Here is an 18,300-nt window from a genome sequence, read left to right as displayed (position 1 = left end):
ATCTTGTGCCTTTTAATACCAGCTTGTGTCAGTATTGGTGCAATAACTTTTTCTTTTTTCCCCCAGGTATATCTACATAACATGTTAATTTAAGTTTTCTTCATTCTTCAAATCAAATAAAGTTTTAATGTTGCATAGTAGTCGATCGAATGATGAAGATTCTTAGGTACCGATCTATAGACTTTAACTTGATAGAGGGTTCAAACAAATTTGGTAGAAATATTTTTCAATGCGTCAAATGACACCATATGACAGTATATTATTATAATAATAATAATAAATGCTGATTATTGTTGACATCCGTTTAAGTTATGTATATCAAGTGGACAAGTTAAAGCTTCTATATGTATCTACATATCCTCTGTGCCTTTTTAATATCAGCTTGTGTCAATATTGGTGCAGGAACTTTTTTTTCAGGTAGAACTACACACGGTGGGTATCCTTTTTATTTGAATTGTCTATCAATGAATCAATACAGCTCAATCATGGCCGTGGTCATCTCTCAATTTAAATCGTTTTATTGTCGCGTATATATAATCATACTCATTACAACATGCAGTGATAATTCTTAGGTGCTAATATCCAGAATACAACCCAACAATAAACCGATAAATAAATACATTTGTTTTACAGAAATTTATCAGACAATGAACCTTTTTATCAGAATGATTTTCAATGAGTAGTTTGTTTCGCTTGAACTTTGTTTTTTTCAGATCTACCAAAGGTATGTATAATTTTAAATCTGTTTCTTTTGGTGTCTGCTCACTTTATTTCCTTCTATCTCTCATCTATCATTTAAATCTCTCTATCATTATCCGTCTACATTCTTTGTCAATCATGCCATGTCCATCTCAAAGCAAATTAAGTATTGTCACATTCATGGTCTAAAACTGGGAAAGTCACTGACACTTTTAAATCCAGATTCTTAATTATTCCTGACTTGTTGGAAATTAGTCAAATAAACGTTATGTCAACAGTAGTTGTTAAGAGCAGATACAATGATTTGCTGGAGAAGAGAGAGAGAGAGAGACTCGGGATTTTAGTTGCTGCTTAATGAGTCTTAAAATCGGCTCAGCCAATTGTGATTTCTGGGTTCAAAATACAGTTGGATGGATCATTTCAGAGTCTGGAGATCCCAGATGGGTGTCGATGAATAAGGTTTCTCTCTCTGGTCACCAAAGGAAGTAGGGGAGAGAGAAACTTTTGCCAGACCCCTGTGCAGGAGGTGGCTCAGATGTCTGACAAAAAAATGTTTCTACAACATAATCCCATATCTTGATGATCTGGACCCAGTTCGATCCTCATCTATGAATGATTTCATACGTGCAAACCTTGAGTTCCTACAATGGACAGCATCGCAGCCAGGACTCAGCGTGCTAAACCAATCATCCTTTCCACACTCTTGCATGATGGGTTTAGACGGTTTGAAATTATAGGTGGATCCTTGATCTTGAGGGTAAGTTAAACAAAGACTTCTAAAAAAAGGTCTTCATGGAGAATTACTCAATCTCTCTTCCAGAAAGACCCTTTCATTTCGATTCACAAGATGCTTCCATTCCTTTGAAACCAAGTTCAGAGGAATTTTCTTTTAACCTAGCAGGTAAGTTGTTCTCCTAACAAACTAATGACTTTGTCAAGTGGTAAGTAACAAGGTAAGTTAAAGGGTTGGGATCTGTGACGACGATAAATGTGTTGCTACACAGATGGCCCCGACATTTTTCAGTTATGGACCATTTCAGAATTCCAGTTTATCTGGATCCACTGCAGGACAAACCTGCTTGCGTGGTTTGGAGCATAACATCCAGGACTCGGCGTGCAAGACCAGTCATCCTTTCCCACACTCATGCAGGATGGGTTTAGATGGTTTGAAACTACAGGTGGACCCTTGATCTTGAGGGTAAGTTAAACAAAGTGCCTCCTGTTAGAATTTACTCCATCATAGTCTCTGTTCCAGAAATACCCTTTCATTTTGAATATGAAGATGCTTCTATTACTTTGAAACCAAGTTCAGAGGAATTAACTTTTAACCTAGCAGGTAAGTTGTTCTCCTAACAAACTAATGACTTTGTCAAGTGGTAAGTAACGAGGTAAGTTAAAGGGTTGGGATCTGTGACGACAATAAAGGTGTTGCTACACAGATGGCCCCGACATTTTTCAGTTATGGATCATTTCAGAATTCCAGTTTATCTGGATCCACTGCAGGACAAAACTGCTTGCGTGGTTTGGAGCATCACATCCAGGACTCGGCGTGCAAGACTAGTCATCCTTTCCCACACTCATGCAGGATGGGTTTAGATGGTTTGAAACTACAGGTGGACCCTTGATCTTGAGGGTAAGTTAAACAAAGTCCCTCCTGTTAGAATTTACTCCATCATAGTTTCTGTTCCAGAAATACCCTTTCATTTTGAATATCAAGATGCTTCTATTACTTTGAAACCAAGTCCAGAGGAATTAACTTTTAACCTAGCAGGTAAGTTGTTCTCCTAACAAACTAATGACTTTGTCAAGTGGTAAGTAACGAGGTAAGTTAAAGGGTTGGGATCTGTGACGACAATAAAGGTGTTGCTACACAGATGGCCCCGACATTTTTCAGTTATGGACCATTTCAGAATTCCAGTTTATCTGGATCCACTGCAGGACAAACCTGCTTGCGTGGTTTGGAGGATCACATCCAGGAATCGGCATGCAAGACCAGTCATCCTTTCCCACACTCATGCAGGATGGGTTTAGATGGTTTGAAACTACAGGTGGACCCTTGATCTTGAGGGTAAGTTAAACAAAGTGCCTCCTGGAAGAATTTACTCCATCATAGTCTCTTTTCCAGAAATACCCTTTCATTTGTAATCTCAAGATACTTCCATTCCTTTGAAATCAAGTTCAGAGGAATTAACTTTTAACCTAGCAGGTAAGTTGTTCTCCTAACAAACTAATGGCTTTGCCGATGACGGGGTCATCCCTGCACGTCTCAATGTGCTGGCTTTTCCCCCCAGGAAACCATGTCTTCCTACAGCAATCCTGAAGGCCTTACGGATAGACCATCAGGATTCTGTTGTGCAAACAGTTTCTTTTGTCAGACATTAGAGCCACCTGCACAGGGCTCTGGCAAAACTCTTCACTGCCCCTACTTCCTTTGGGATGACCAGAGAAGAAGCCTCATCTCTTGACACCCATCTTGGAACTCCAGACTCCAATGGGATTGGTCAGCTGTACTTTGAATCCAGAAATTGCAATAGGCTGAGCTGACTCTGAGTCTCAACAAATAGCAACTCAGACTCTGGACTCTCTCTCTCTCTTTTCTCCTGGGCTTTGACTGGAGGGGTTGAACCACCTCCAAGCAGCAGAACTAAGCCAAGAAATCTGCAGTTGAAGCCTGTTTCAGGCCTCCAAGCAACTGCTATGAAGGCCCAGCACATTCTGGCCTTCTCTAAAGTCTTCACGTACAATGTGTCATCTCACAATGTGATGATTAAAATAAGGTTTATTCCCCAGTGACTCTCACACTGATTCTAATGGCTTTTGTGTCGCTCCAAAATTACCTTGTTTCTGTTCTGTTTTTCTGCACTGTGTGAATTTAACATTTTCCCCCTTTATCAACTCACAACAACTTAAAAAAAAAAAAAAAAAAAACCTTTCATTTTTAAGGGTGAGTAAGTGTGGGTACTTTTTTCGTGGTGTGTGTGGTTTGCGTAAGGCACGCTTCTATTTCCTGTGATTGTCCAGACTTGAGCTGTAATTGGTAAGTCTCCTGTCTCATGTTACATTTTCTAAAGCCTGAGGTGCAGAAGTCCAGTTCTCCCTCATTTGCAACATTTAAATTATAATAGACTGTAAGAGGCTTATGGAATTTGACAGCCCCAAACACTGCCTTCCCTAATTAAATAGTATGAACAAGAATAAAAAAACAACATCCGGCATGATCCTTGTTCAATAAATACATACAAGCTACTAGGAATACAATTGGTAATATTTTATTGCTGATTTTGGTCAATTGTCACTAAAATGATCCACCAGACATAAATAATTGCTCTGGGTGAGACAGTGTTAATTTTGTTAACGAAAACTATGACGAAATATGTTCGTCAAAAGCATTTTTTCTATGACTAAGACGAGACGATGACGAGCTAAAAATAGATCCTTGATGATAAAAACTATGACGAGATGTCTGCTTCGTTTTCGTTAACGAGACGGGACGGGACTAAAATGTTAATGGTGTGTTCTACGGACATTAAAAAAAAAACATGCGTTTTTTTTCCTCTTAAACTAGAGAAACGGGGCTAAACAACGGTACCCTGCTTGCCCATGTGAGCAATTTATTTCTGACAACAAAACGAATGCGTAAAGTTGTAAAGATGTGACTAGATGTCTCCTCGTCTCAGTGGCGCATTTCTACGTTTTGTTAATGTATATTGATCATTATTTTTATCCGCCATCTTGCTAGTGACGTATAGAGTTACGTTTATGCATCGGACGCTTGTATTGGCTCCCGTAGCGGCTTTTACAGCCAATCGGAAAGCCTGATTTACGCTTGGCCGTGAGTTGTTGTGTTTGCCCAAACTGGAGAAACGGAGGAGTTCACAGCAGAGCAAATGACGGTCAAAGAGTTATTGTAGTGATAGAGAAAGTTAAATACATAAATGGCACAGAAGAAGTACACTATATACACACATATTTAGGGCAGGGAGTGGAAAGGACCATTCCTGGCAACAAAACCGCCCATGGACACTACCCAAAATAATATCCATATTTCATAGACAGAAGCAGCTAGAAGCTTGATGGAATGGAATTGTCCTGTTGTAATAGCTCGCCACATGCAGCCTATAGGAAAAGAATGAGACAACAGATTCAACATAGGCCAAGTTATGGACCAGCACCTTAAAGCAGACGCATGGGGGCGGCAGTGCTAAAATGTGACTAAAAGTAATGACTAAAAGTTGACTAAAATGTTTTTACTTTTCGTCGACTAAAACTAGACTAAAACTATGAAGGTAAACAATGACTAAAATGTGACTAAAACTAATAAACATTTTCGTCTAAAGTCTAAGACTAAGACTAAATCTAAAATAGCTGCCAAAATGAACACTGGGGTGGGACAGTGGAGGCATACAATATGGTGTATTTTTATTTTGTGAGTGTCAACATCATGTATGCTTAAAATAATGAAGTGCCAAAGTTCTTAACATGCTGAAAACATTTGAACATTTTTTAAAATAACCTCCAAAATCGAGTAGTCGGATATTCACATATCAATCTCCAAGACATTTTACTCCTACATGAGATGATTAAAAGACTTTCACCTTAACTTGGCTGGATGGAACAATACTCTCCCTCATTGGATGGATCATAACCCTAAAAATTAATATTCCATCAGAGTGATTAATTAATTAAGTCACTTCATTATATTGGAAACGGAAAAAACTCAAACTATGTACTCTTCAGTACAGCTATCCAGTAAGGCTGCAAAGTTGATTTTATTTTAGGTTTTAATTTAAAATATTTTGAGAATTTCAGTTAGCTTCATAATTCAAGGTAAAGTAATGTGTTAAAGTAATCTTAGTAGCTAATTGCATTGGTAGCATGGTAGCCACGCCCTAAAGCATATCCTACTTCGTCTTTTACTCTAATGGGAACATAATCTACAAAAGGGACATAAATCTAAATATTTTCATAATTTTGTATTAATGTGTGTGCTTCTGTTTGCTTGGTAATCAATTAAAATAACACCAACAACAAGTAAGAAGTTCATGTGAGATATTTTCCAGTCATGCCTTTCTTGAGGTTTCTCTGAGGCTGCATTAAAATGCTGAACATTTGGGCACAAAGATGCATAATAACAATCCAAAACTGGAGGCTAATATAGCGAATATTTCCACAGCTACAGTGAACTTCCCAGGAGAGCTGACGTATGCCGGGATGAAAGAGATCCACACGGCCCAGAAGATCAGCATGCTTTAAAGTGATGAGCTTCGCCTCCTTGAAGGTATCCGGCAGCTTGCGTCCAAGGAACGCCAGGAGGAGGCAGACGAAGGCCAGCAGACCGATGTAACCCAGGACCAGATAAAATCCAGGAGGCCATGGCTCCGTACACTCCACAACAATCTACTGGTATGTATGTCCAACAATACATGAATACAGATCAATCAATACGTATTGCACAATTTGCAACACAGTGTGAAATAACTTTGTTTGCTTCCTGTCTGTTGTTGCTGTTAAAGTCCCAATGTGTAGGCAGGATTTGAACATTTCTGATTTTAGCATCACTTAGTGGTAGTACCGGTGTCATTCTCACCTTTCCATTTGAGGCTTGGTAGTTTGGGTTCTTGAATGGGAAGGGAGGTGTGCCCAAAAGCTAACCAGCACAGTGACAAAGCTGAGGGCAAGAAGGAAAGATGGGGTGGTATTTTAAAAGCACTCAAAAAACAAAAAAAATGTAATGGTCACAACCTGAGGTAAAATAAGTAGTGGTTCTATCGCCCTCCCACATGAGGAGCCGTAGTGCAGAGGATCAGGGTCCTCTGTTGAGAGGGACCAAACGGCTTCAGAGCCTTCGAACCAGGTACATGAGACCAGAAGGCCAAGAGAACCACAATGGTCTTAACGAGGAGGCAGGACAGACAGAGGACAAAGCTGATCCCGAAAGCTGCCTGGCGGAGTCTACATGTCCACACGGACGGCTGGCCGATGAAGACCAGAGAACACAGGAAGCAGAGCTTGAGTGACAAGAGGAGCAAGAAACGTATCTTGGAGTTGTTGGCCTTGAATATTGGCGTGCAACGGAAACGGTGAAAGACGGCGGTGACGATGGTCGTCAGGACGACGCCCAGCAGCGTGAGCATGTCCAGGATGATGCCCATGGTGTCGTGGAAAGACGAGAACTCTTCTACCCTGGCAACACACTTTACCTTGTCTTTGTCCGACCAGAAGTATTCGGGGCATTTTGTGCACTCGTGGAACCTGGACATACCTTTTTTTTAAAGACACACGTGGGCTACCAGTTCGGTTGCTGATTTCTCCGTCTGCACAGGGAACACAGTCAAAGCAGCAGTGGGGCTCTCCTGGGTGTCTGGCCTGCCTGCTGCCAGGGGAGCATGGAGCGCTACACTGAGATTTTGGCACCTGAACAAATACAGATGTCAAATTATGTGCCAGGATTTGCTTCGCTGCAGACTAGATGCTTGGTAGATTTTCTGTTCTAAAGAAATGTAATATGATCCACCTGTGGCTGTCCTCTTGTCCACACAATGGTGCTCTGCTCTATCTGCAACTGGTCTCTCAGTAGAGCTGAACCATCATAGCTTCCCACTTTGATAAATCTAAACACAGCAGAACATCATTTTAAAATGCAATCAGGACAAACATCAAAAATGATTCCTTAACGTTGTACTCCACCTGATTTCACCTTTGTCGTCCTTCTGCCAGTTAATGATGTCAGAGTGGAACCGGCTCTCCGTTGGAGTCGAAGTAAACCTCCTCCTCAAACTGATCGGTAAAATTCACCGTCTTCAGATGACGTAGCAGCTGTATGAAGAGAGAATCAGAGGGGGAAACGGGAGATTGATGCGAACACTAAAGGGGAACATTTTAGTTCAACTTACCTGTCTGGACATAAATTATTGAAGGTGCTTGGTTCTCCTACAATAGACCTCAAGGATCCATACTTGTTCTGAGAGTCTGGTTTGTAACCAAAACCATTCGATCTTCCAAAGTTGTCCACAGTATCAATTCTTTTGGATCGGTGTTTGTTAAACTTGAGCCTGCAGCCAAACGGCTCTTCCCAGAGCATGTTGACAAATGCCCTCCCGGGTTTGGGAGATGGGCGGAGAGTCAACAGGAACTCATTCAATCCAGGGATCCTGACTCCTGGGAAGGAGAAGCCCAGCGCGCACCCTCCAGGAGAGGGTGGAAGCGGGGCGAGGTTAGCAGGTTAGCGGTCACCCAGGCCTCACTAGCCACCCACTGAACCCCTGTCACATTCCTCCGAGCCAGCTAGGAAATAAGGTTTATAGATTTTTAGGACTCTCACGTAATTACTTGTATAAATGTCTCATTTTATGCCTATGCATATACATTGAGTGCTCACCTCTAAGACCAGATCCAGCAGCTGTCCCTCGGTGGTGAAGACCACCACTACCTGTGCGGTTGAACTCTGCAGCCTGTCGGCCATCTCATGTATCTCAGCCGCTGTAGGGGATTTTGGGATGGTCGGATGAAATGCCAGACACCCACCTCGCTGTCGAAACTGTTTAGAGAAAGCTTGAATGCCATAGCGACTGTAGTCGTCCTGAAATATATAAAGGGGTTTTGTAAAAATCATGTTGGTGTGTTTGAATAACGTCTTTCTTGGCGCAGTCCGCAAGAAAGAAGGATACATGTGCTTATCAGTGAAACTCTTAAACTTAAAATAACTCGCTTAAAGGTTTTGAGATGAGACAGAAGCCAAAAACCTTTTCAAACGGTGTTGGAAATGGAACGGACTACTTGTGTGGAAACTAAAGTGCATGTTCCTGACTTCTAATTGCTTTTCTCACCAGCGGTAGGTTGAAAGGGCCGAGAGTCTGAGCTACAGCTCTCGTTGGGGAAGAGGAGGACAGGCCGATCACAGCGGGAACCGGCGAACCGGCCGGCCACCAAGGTAAAGGTTTGGATTGTTTACTCTCGTCTGTTCTCTCCCCTGTTACATTTCCATCATTCCATCTTTCTCTCACTGTGCACAGCATCCTTCCTCCCGGTTCGACCTCCTTCGATCTAGTAACGCCTTTACTTAACTGATCTTTTTTCAGTTTCTTTCATTTGTTTCACCTCACCTGTCACCACTTCGGGGTGGCTGACTAAAGACAAAAGAGCTTGCAGGCTGGTGTGAACGTGGTAAAAGCTGTCCATGATTTGGTAGCCTAGTTTCACGCCAGGTAAGAGGCTTGAATTAGTTAATTTCCTCCACTGCAAACACCATGGTCATCATCCAGCGGAAGGCTCTGTGATCAAAGCTGGAGCTAATTGAATAAATGTAGATTTCGTAATTCAGAAGAGAAAGGCGGGGGGTGGGGGAAACCTAATATCACATGAGCAGATCTTAATACAAAAAGAGCAATGAGGGGGAGGAAATATTTTGCATGTGGGACCATCTTCGCACTTACCCGCTGCAGGGTGTGAGCGGAGGTTTGCTCTGGTAGCTGTGTTGTGGTTTAGGAGCTACGTAATGCAAAGGGAAAAGCCCTCCGATCACAACATCCCCTCCCGACTGCAGGGCCAGAGGCTCGCCGTCTGCCAGTCTAGAGGTAAGCTAGAGCTGACCTGACCTAGACCATCTGGTCTCTCTGACCTGGTCTCTTTCATCACCCCTCTCTCTAAATGTAGTTCTGCCCTTTCCGTCATATCTGACAACACTGGACAAAGGAGGCTGGATGAGGACCAAAGAAGCAGCCAAATAGGCGCCCTGACAGCGGTGTGTTGCCACGTCAACACCGACCCCATGAAGACCAGAAGATGATGGTCCTCCAAATATTCTCTCAAAGAAAAAGAGCTCAACTATGTAAAAACAGGGATGTTTGCTTCGTTCCGTGGGTCATATGACTCATCAATGGCTCGACTGATGAGATGCAGTGGTAGTTTTCGCCCGAGCAGGCTGAAATTCAGTGTGGAAGTGTAAAGGCGTGTGATCCCATTATTATAGAACTCAGAAGATGGCTTGGTAGTCTGTTGCCCCCTACTGGACATCATGTGGTAATGGTAGTGTACATGTTAGAAGGTTGCATACATGCTTACGGCTGATTTACAACTCAGCGTTGTTTGTTTAGTCTGCAAAGTGCAGAATTACATCGCATAATTCAATGTCCTTGGTTAGGACCCTGAACCCCAAATTGCCGATGTGTGAATGTGTGTGTGATTGAGTATAAGGCACCTTGCATGGCAACTGGTGGAAGGTGGAGGGCAGTTATGGGGGCATTTGTTGTTGTTTTTTGTGCTCTTCCTCTATCTTACGACCAGTTTTCTTCTCCCTTTCCCAAACGACGGTTTCATCTCAACAGGACGCTCAAGGCTGAAGATGTGGGATGTTTGAGGTGCAGCTGGCTTTCCCTGCTTTTCTTCACCACAGAGACAAATCAGCCCCCGCCCCCATTGTACAGCTATATGCACTATATGCCAAGCTATTGGATGATAGAATCATAATAAATAATTTGTTGGAAATCCATTGAATCAAATTTCATCATTCTAAAACAATAAGCTAACATAAAAAAAATTAAAAAAAAGTTCCCCCATGTACAGATATATGCATTATTTTTCAAGCCATTTGATAATAGAATAAATAATTTGGGAATTACAAGATTGTTTTGTTCTTTTGTTCTCCAACTGTTTTCATCATTCTGAAACATTAACGCCACAAATGAATGATGGATGTTCACCTACAATTATGTTTTTTAAAGTTCCATAACATCCATATCTAGGAAAGGAATTTAGTGTTAATAGTGGTGATGTTTAGTACCCCGTCTGTCAAACAGTTAAATCAGTTGTTAAATCTAATCAATGAATGTAAGAGGAAATCATCAAACTGATCCATATATTCATAATGGCTGATGGGTTATGTTTGTAGTGTTCATTTGTCACGTGTTGCACGTTTTCATGCATTTCAGAAAAATAATTCTGATAATAAACTGATATTTGAACTTTTCCTGGTTGTGAACTGATGTTTTCTGCACACTGTTCAATGTGAGGACGGTGTTCATGCAATGTTTTTATAAAAGACAAAGAAACCGATTTTATATATATTTCTTTATTCAGTCTTTGCTGTACTTTCAACCCAAATATTTGTAAAATAAGACATGACATTAAAATTCATAAAATATTGAATGTAAAGAAAAATGTAAAATGTAAATCAAGGTGAAGACATCATGCACATCATACATATTATAGTGTATACCTTTTTGTTAAAAATCCACCATTGCCATCTTAACTCTTTCCAAATGTCCTGTTTTGAGTTTTGATTTTTTTTCATTAAATATTTCCTGGTGTTTTTCTCTGGCTTGAACAATACGATGAAACACTTTGGTGCAAATAAACACAGTATGAGTCCAAAACTGGAGGCCAAAATGGCAATCTCCATTGCGACAGTGAACTTTCCCGGAGAGCTGACGTAAGCTGGGATAAGGTGATCCACACCGAACAGAAGATCAGCTTGCTGAAGGTGATGAGCTTGGCTTCGTTGAAATTGTTGGGTAGCTTCCAAGCTAAGACGGCCAGAGACAGGAAGCGCCAACGGAGAATGCAGCCAGGATGGTTCCCAGGACCTTGCTGAAGGACAGGAACTCTAGCGGCTTCGGTAAACGGGTGTCTCTGCGTTGGGCCAGAACTCCTCGGGGCAAGCGGAGCAGTTGGGCGAATCTAAAGAATCAAAGACTTTAGCAGTACTGTATATTTGGTGTACAGTAGATAGGCATGAAGGGAAAAATACCTGTTTGATTGCTGATCTCTCCTTCAGGACACATGACAGCTGGTTCTACAGGGATAGGGGGTTAGTGTTACAGTTAGGTCTTGGACCAGTGTTTAAAACTCCCAGAAGACACACGCTCACCATGACGGATGGTTCCACAGGCCTTGGAGCAGTGTTTAAAACGCCCATTAGACACCCACTCACTGTGCCAGCTGGTTCTACAGGCCTTGGACCAGCGTTTAAAACTCCCAGAAGACACCCACTCACCATGCCAGCTGCTTTTACAGGCCTCGAACCAGCGTTTAAAATTGCCAGCAGAGACCTGCTCACCATGAAAGTTGGTTCTACAGGGTTAGGGGGTTAGGGTTACGGTTAGGTCTTGGACCAGTGTTTAAAACTCCCAGCAGACACATGCTCACCGTGACAGCTGGTTCTAAAGGCCTCGGACCAGCGTTTAAAACTACCAGCAGACACCCACTGACCTTTCCAGCTGGTTCTACAGGCCTCGGAGCAGTGTTTAAAACTCCCTTTAGACACCAACTCGCTCTGCCAGCTGGTTCTACAGGCCTTGGACCAGCGTTTAAAACTACGAGCAGACACTCACTCGCCCTGCCAGCTGGTTCTACAGGTCTCGGACCAGCGTTTAAAACTGCCAGCAGAGACCCGCTCACCATGACAACTGGTTCTACAGGGTTAGGGGGTTAGTGTTACGGTTAGGTCTTGGACCAGTGTTTAAAAATCCCAGCAGACACACGCTCGCCATGACAGCTGGTTCTGGAGGGCTCGCACCAGCGTTTAAAACTGCCAGCAGACACCTGCTCACCATGACAGCTGGTTCTACAGGGTTAGGGGGTTGGGTCTTGGACCAGTGTTTAAAACTCCCAGCAGACACTCACTGACCTTGCCAGCTGGTTCTACAGGCCTCGGAGCAGTGTTTAAAACTACCAGCAGACACTCACTCACCCTGCCAGCTGGTTCTACAGGCCTTGGACCAGCGTTTAAAACTGCCAGCAGACACCCGCTCACCATGACAGCTGGTTCTACAGGCCTCGGATAAGCATTTAAAACTGCCAGCAGACACCCACTCACAGTGCCAGCTGGTTCTACAGCCCTCGGACCAGGATTTAAAACTGCCAGCAGACACCCACTCACTGTGCCAGCTGGTCCTACAGACCTCGGACCAGTGTTTAAAATTCCCAGGAGACATCCACTCACCATGCCATCTGGTTCTACAGGCCTAGGACCAGCGTTTAAAACTGCCAGCAGACACCCACTCACCATGCCAGCTGGTTCTACAGGCCACGGACCAGAAAAATACAAAAAAATCCCCTTGGAGTACCAAAGTCCGCCTACGGAAATTTTCTGCCATCTTGGATTTTATGAAAAACCCGACGTTGCTCATCCTCGGACACCGTTGATCCGATTTGGAAATCTGGTGTGCCTACTCGTTAGACATAGCTGGGGTCATGGGCCAAAAAGCAGGACCAAAAACCTTCGCCATAAACATAAAAACTATTATAATGTCCACGCAATGTGAACTGGAATGGTATTCTCTTTCTTTGTAATCAGTTGCTCACTTCACCACATAAAAGGTTACAGAAAAGTTGCATTTTTATATAATCGTTTCTTTCTCTTCTTTAGATTGCAGAGCTCCTGTGTGGAGACAGAAAAGGGGACAACTTTCCTGACAAAAAACAGTGGATGCTGGCTTCTCAGATGTATGATGAAAGTACAAGCATTCATCAGGTCACCCTTGGCTTCCACCTCCTCCGCCTCACCTTCCTTCCTCTGGCGGGTGTTTTTTGTCCCCAGGAGTCCTCCAAAATAACACCCACGCAGACGCACCGTACTGATCAAATGCATTTCTTAAATTCCAGACTACAATAGCCCGTGCTAGAGCATGAGAAGCGCTTTGGGTGTCAGTTGCCCCCCACCTCCCAGCAGTCCTCCCTTCATCTGCCAAACCCTCTCTTCTGGGCTATCAAGCCAACACGCCCACCTCGCCTCGGCAACACTAGCACATGTAATACAATACCGGCTCGGGACAGGGCTCACAGGGCCAAACACAACACACCAGCTGCTGGCATCTCTTTTGGTCACTGTAATGCACACACATACATAACTAAATCCTCATCTCAGAGGGGAAGATGAGTTCCTCCCAGTGTTTCTGTGAAGTAATAACCAGGGGCCTCATTTATAAAACTGTGCGTAGGATCCTTACTAAAAGTGTACGTACGCCCAAAAGCCAAAGTTTGCGTGCGCCAAAAATAATTCCGATTTATAAAACTGTGCACACGCAAGCTGTTCGCAATGTTTCCTTTATAAATCAGTCACCTACAAGTGTGCGTACCTGAATCCCGCCCTGTACACGCCCACTTTGAACATATTAATGAGCCGGCATGCAATTGTTTTTGTGCGGTGAATCATGGCGACAGGTCAGAAAAAAGCGAAGAAACGTAACTTTTCAGAAACCGAGAGAGACACTTGTTGTTGTTTTTTTTTGCAGAGCGTGAGATGAGAAGTTCGATACCACACTCATGGTTGTATGCTAACTGTGAAGCTACAGCCAGCAGAAGGGTAGCCTAGCTTAGCATGAAGACAGGCTATCAGAATTAGAATCGTTACAGATTAAGCAGCCATGCAATAATACAGTTACTGGACTTGATCTATGTTATGTTGAAATTGATTGTAAATAACGCAGACTGGAACAATTCGGTTTTTGTGTTATTTATAATTTTTTCATGAATGGTGGATCTGAGACTCTTTGCTCAGGTATTTTTCTTTTCCTGAGAACATGAGTGGTCACGGACGTGGATGTCTCAGGTCTGTATGGAACGTCGGAGGTCATCTGCATCGCTGCAGGGCGATTGTTCGTCTCTTGCTGGTGGCGACATCATTTGGTTACCACTCTGGCTGTTCCATTAATTGTGCAAACCAGTTATTGTATCTGCCCATTATTTCGTCCCATTCCTCGGTTTTGCTGCACTACTAGACATTAATTTCTGGTGGACCTGAACTAGTTATCCTCACCTGTGCCCTCACCTGTGCCCTGCAGCTCAGCCTTCACGATCTGCAAGACTGTGTATAGGAAGTGGGCGTAGACCTGTAACGTCACCCATTGGTTTTTGGACTGCCGTTTTGAAGCCTCTAGTCCAGTATTTTGAATGCCGCCATGATGGTTTTTGGCCGCCTTGGTAGTGACCTGCCAATCACAATGAAACGTCACCCTGAAATATACCCTGCTTTAGTCTGTTTGACTGGAAATAGGAACATCATTTACTAAATGAACATCATGTTGTATTGAATAAGACTTAAAACTAGAGATTGAGACCATAAACCCATAAAGATTACAATGTTTACTGAGATAATAAATCAAGTGAGAATAAGGGTAATTTTCTCATTGACAAAGGTACAGGTTGCTCCCTGATGGCCATTAGAAAGACTGCAAGCTAAAGGCTCTTCTCCATTGGCTTTACTTTTCAAACCACAAAGGTCTGGCTCCGTCCAAAGATGACAGAAGAGAAAATTTAGCACATTTCACCCCAACATGTCAAACTATGCCTTTAAAGGTGTTTGACATTTTTTTGTCTTTTTATTTTATAAACACCATGGACACACACTCGGTATGTATGTGTCTGTGTAATGTGTGTTTATTCATTGCTATGGAAGAGGTCACTATTCCCATGCTGTGTGCCAGGCATTGAAGCTGCCCGTAACCTGCGGGGTTAACAAGCCAGAGACCAGGGGGAGCTACAAAACACACACATGCATATGCGCTTGCACCTACGTCGAGTTATGGCTTGATGCTTTCCAGACGCTCCCTCTCCACACACACACACACACACACACACACACACACACACACACACACACACACATTCTAGCAGCTCCCCCGTCTTTCACTCAACCCTGCTTATCAAACTTTTTTTTGCTTCTTCAGCTTGTCTTTCCCGTGCACTGTAAACCTGCCCCAACGAGTGTGACTACGAGAGACGGGCAGGACGGATGAACAGATTGAAGGTCAGATGCACAAACAGAAACACGCACACTGACCTCAGGATTTGAATGAACTTTAAGGTGCATTAACCGCCTCGCATTTGGACACCCACCTTAGGAGCTGCTCCTTGCTCCCGCGAAAGCACGGGTCATCGAGCCTTTCAACATACACACACACAGACACACACACATGCATGCACACAAACACACACTGCATAAAGAGGCGAAGGCTTCATGATAAAAGTGATGAAAGTGTATGATCCGAGTGCCTAGATAAATGCTATTGTTTTGATGGCACCTCGTAAATACAACATGCAGACAGGCTATTACTGCAGAGCGGGTTAAGGGACCAGTTAGTGCTCACACCAAACAAGCTGATGGATGAGAAGGTAAAAGTGCAATCACTCTCCGTGCTTATCTTTATCTCTCTCTATCAATATCGCTGTCTTTCCCTCGCTTTTTTGCTCCCCCCTTCCCCCCATTCTCTCTATTAGAGACACATTGATCACCCTCCGCTGGCATATCACCTGAGTAATGGCTAAGGGTGTCTGGGCTTTAAAACAACCCCGGTAGAGCGCCAAAAGCTTTATCATAGCGACAAGGCAAATGGCTGTTCACATAATAAAGTGTGCCTCTATGCGTGTGTGTGTGTGTGTGTGTGTGTGTGTGTGTGTGTGCGCTCCATCATAACGCAGGGGGACTTTGCCATTAAGAGGAGACATCAAACACAACCCAATAAGCATCCCAGACCACCAGACCTGCCACAAAGCAAGCAGCACTAGACCACTTTAAGTCATTAATGTTTTCAGCATGTGTGCGCTTTTAGGTTCCCAAAGCCACACACAGTACCAAAGGGATATTTACACTTTAACCCTTTAACTTCTTGCCAGTCCTTTTGATTGTCCATCATACACAGAGCTTGCAGACAAATTAGCTGTAGCTTTTGACTTATTCTAGCTTTTGCCTAGCATAAATACTGGACGTGGGGAAACAGCTCACCTGGCTCTGTCCAAAGGTAACATAAACCACTTAGCAGCACCTTTAAAGTTAACGAATTGATGAGTTATGTCTTGTTTTTGACCCCGGGAAGTCACGTGGCCTAGAAATTGTCCGGCACAAAACCCACCATAACTTGTTGTTTTTACACTTCTTGTACAGAGCAAACTAGTTAATTAGTGATGCTTACATTTGTCCTCCTGATTCCTCTCTTCATGCTAAGCTAACCAGCTAATGGCTGTGTTCTTACATTTACCATTCACAGACAAGAGTGATAGCTCGGCAAGAAAGCAAAAGTATATTTGTTGGATATTTTTTCATTTCACATGTCTGACAGGGTCTATATTCTGATATATTATGAGCTTGTTCCTGTTCTTCATTGACGCTATGTGATGTTTACAGTGAGGAAAGTACCTAAATCAAGCCATATTTTTTTTGTCTTGGGCAACACAAGGAGAAACAAAACCGTTTTACCAACCTTTGCAAAGAAAGGAAGAAAAAAAAGAAAAGGTCTGCTGATGCACTTTAAGTGTAACAATGAGTTGCATTTATTTTCATGAAGATTATGAACGGAGAAACCAACTAATGGTACAGAAACAGAAGCAAATGAGAAGTCGGGTTGTCCAAGAGAAAAATAAACACAAAGAACCCACACCAGAAAATAAAAACTCCATTATTCTACTGAATCAACACAATTCTCCCACAAAGCAGGAGAGGCAAAATAAATGACCCTGCTATGGATCCTTGGCATACACATTGTAGTGGTCAAACTTCCGTATAAAGTAAACTGACTTACAGGAAGTTGTGGACTCGCCGAGGTGAGGTTTTGCAGTAAAACGAGCAATGCAGTAGTAACGTTATGAAGCAACGCCAGAGCAAATAGTAGAATTTAACAAATTCTTGCTTCATCCACGCACTCTTGTGACAGCGACAAAAACGTCATTGCTATCACCGGATTAGTGACGACTTTGACGACAGGTATTTTAATGCTACACTGGTTACATAAAATGACCTGAACAGTTAGCTAGCTAACTAGAGAACTATGTGTATCATTGCAACCATTGTTGTTGGCTAACTTCTGTAAAGTTAACTATTCAGCCTCCATCTCTCGAGGTGTGTCTGCTCTCTTCCCAGCAAGCTGCCCCCTTGGTGTGTGTTTTCACCATGGCAACTAACCATAATTCTATTTTCTTTTGTACCAATCAAATGTAAATCTACTCTTATTCCATTTATATGCCTGAAACACACAGAGAAAGACACCTCTCTTCCGACAAGGGACCAGAGGGAAAAAAATCAGTGGATGTAACGGTATCATTAACTTTTGGATCTCCACCAGAATTTGAAAAATGGTCCGTTTGTTTTATCAAAGTTTTGGCTCCACGTCATGAGGTCAACAGTCATACAGCGTACATGCTATAAGCGTACTTATAATGATCGACTCAAAGATCCATTTCCAATATTCACAGGTTAGTTCTCTCAGCAATAACAGTCGTGTTAACCTGGTCCTCATGCTGTTATCCCCTGCAGTGAGACCTGACTTGAACTTTACAGGAAAGTAAGTGGAAGGGCCAAAACCTTTGAACAAAGTAAAGCAGAAAGGAAAAAAAGATTGAGATCCTACAATTCCCTGTTGCTGTTTTTTTTTTTTATTCTCCCTGTGTTCTTTTCCATGGGCTTATTTATCTTTAAGAGTAGAGCTGCATGTGAAACTCACTGCTGAGAGCGAGTACCATGTTTATGTGTGCGTGTGGTTGTGTGTGTGTGTGTTGAATGTGATGTGGTGGGGCGAGCAGAGGAGGAGGAGAAAAAACGGGTGGAGGTGAGGAACGAGAAGAAATTGGAAGAGAGAGAGAGCGAAGGGGAGGTTGGAAAAAAAGAAAAAAGAG

At 42.9% G+C, this 18,300-nt stretch overlaps 1 pseudogene across 1 annotated transcript; it reads right to left on the bottom strand.

Moving 5' to 3' along the window:
• Positions 1 to 5,739: 5,739 nt before the first annotated feature.
• On the bottom strand, positions 5,740 to 8,956 carry LOC311015300 (extracellular calcium-sensing receptor-like; annotated as a pseudogene). The gene is made up of 10 exons: positions 8,802 to 8,956; positions 8,526 to 8,668; positions 8,078 to 8,278; positions 7,634 to 7,983; positions 7,387 to 7,515; positions 7,214 to 7,310; positions 6,979 to 7,113; positions 6,480 to 6,941; positions 6,287 to 6,367; positions 5,740 to 6,096 (listed from the first exon to the last, which is right to left on the bottom strand). The product of its transcript is annotated as an extracellular calcium-sensing receptor-like (transcript).
• Between the last annotated feature and the right edge of the window lie 9,344 nt (positions 8,957 to 18,300).

The sequence above is a fragment of the Eutrigla gurnardus genome (assembly GCF_963514095.1).
Source record: "Eutrigla gurnardus genome assembly, chromosome: 6".
In the NCBI taxonomy this organism is placed as follows: Eukaryota; Metazoa; Chordata; class Actinopteri; order Perciformes; family Triglidae; genus Eutrigla; species Eutrigla gurnardus.
Note: the sequence above shows the minus strand (reverse complement) of the source record. Positions and strands in the feature narration are given on the sequence as shown.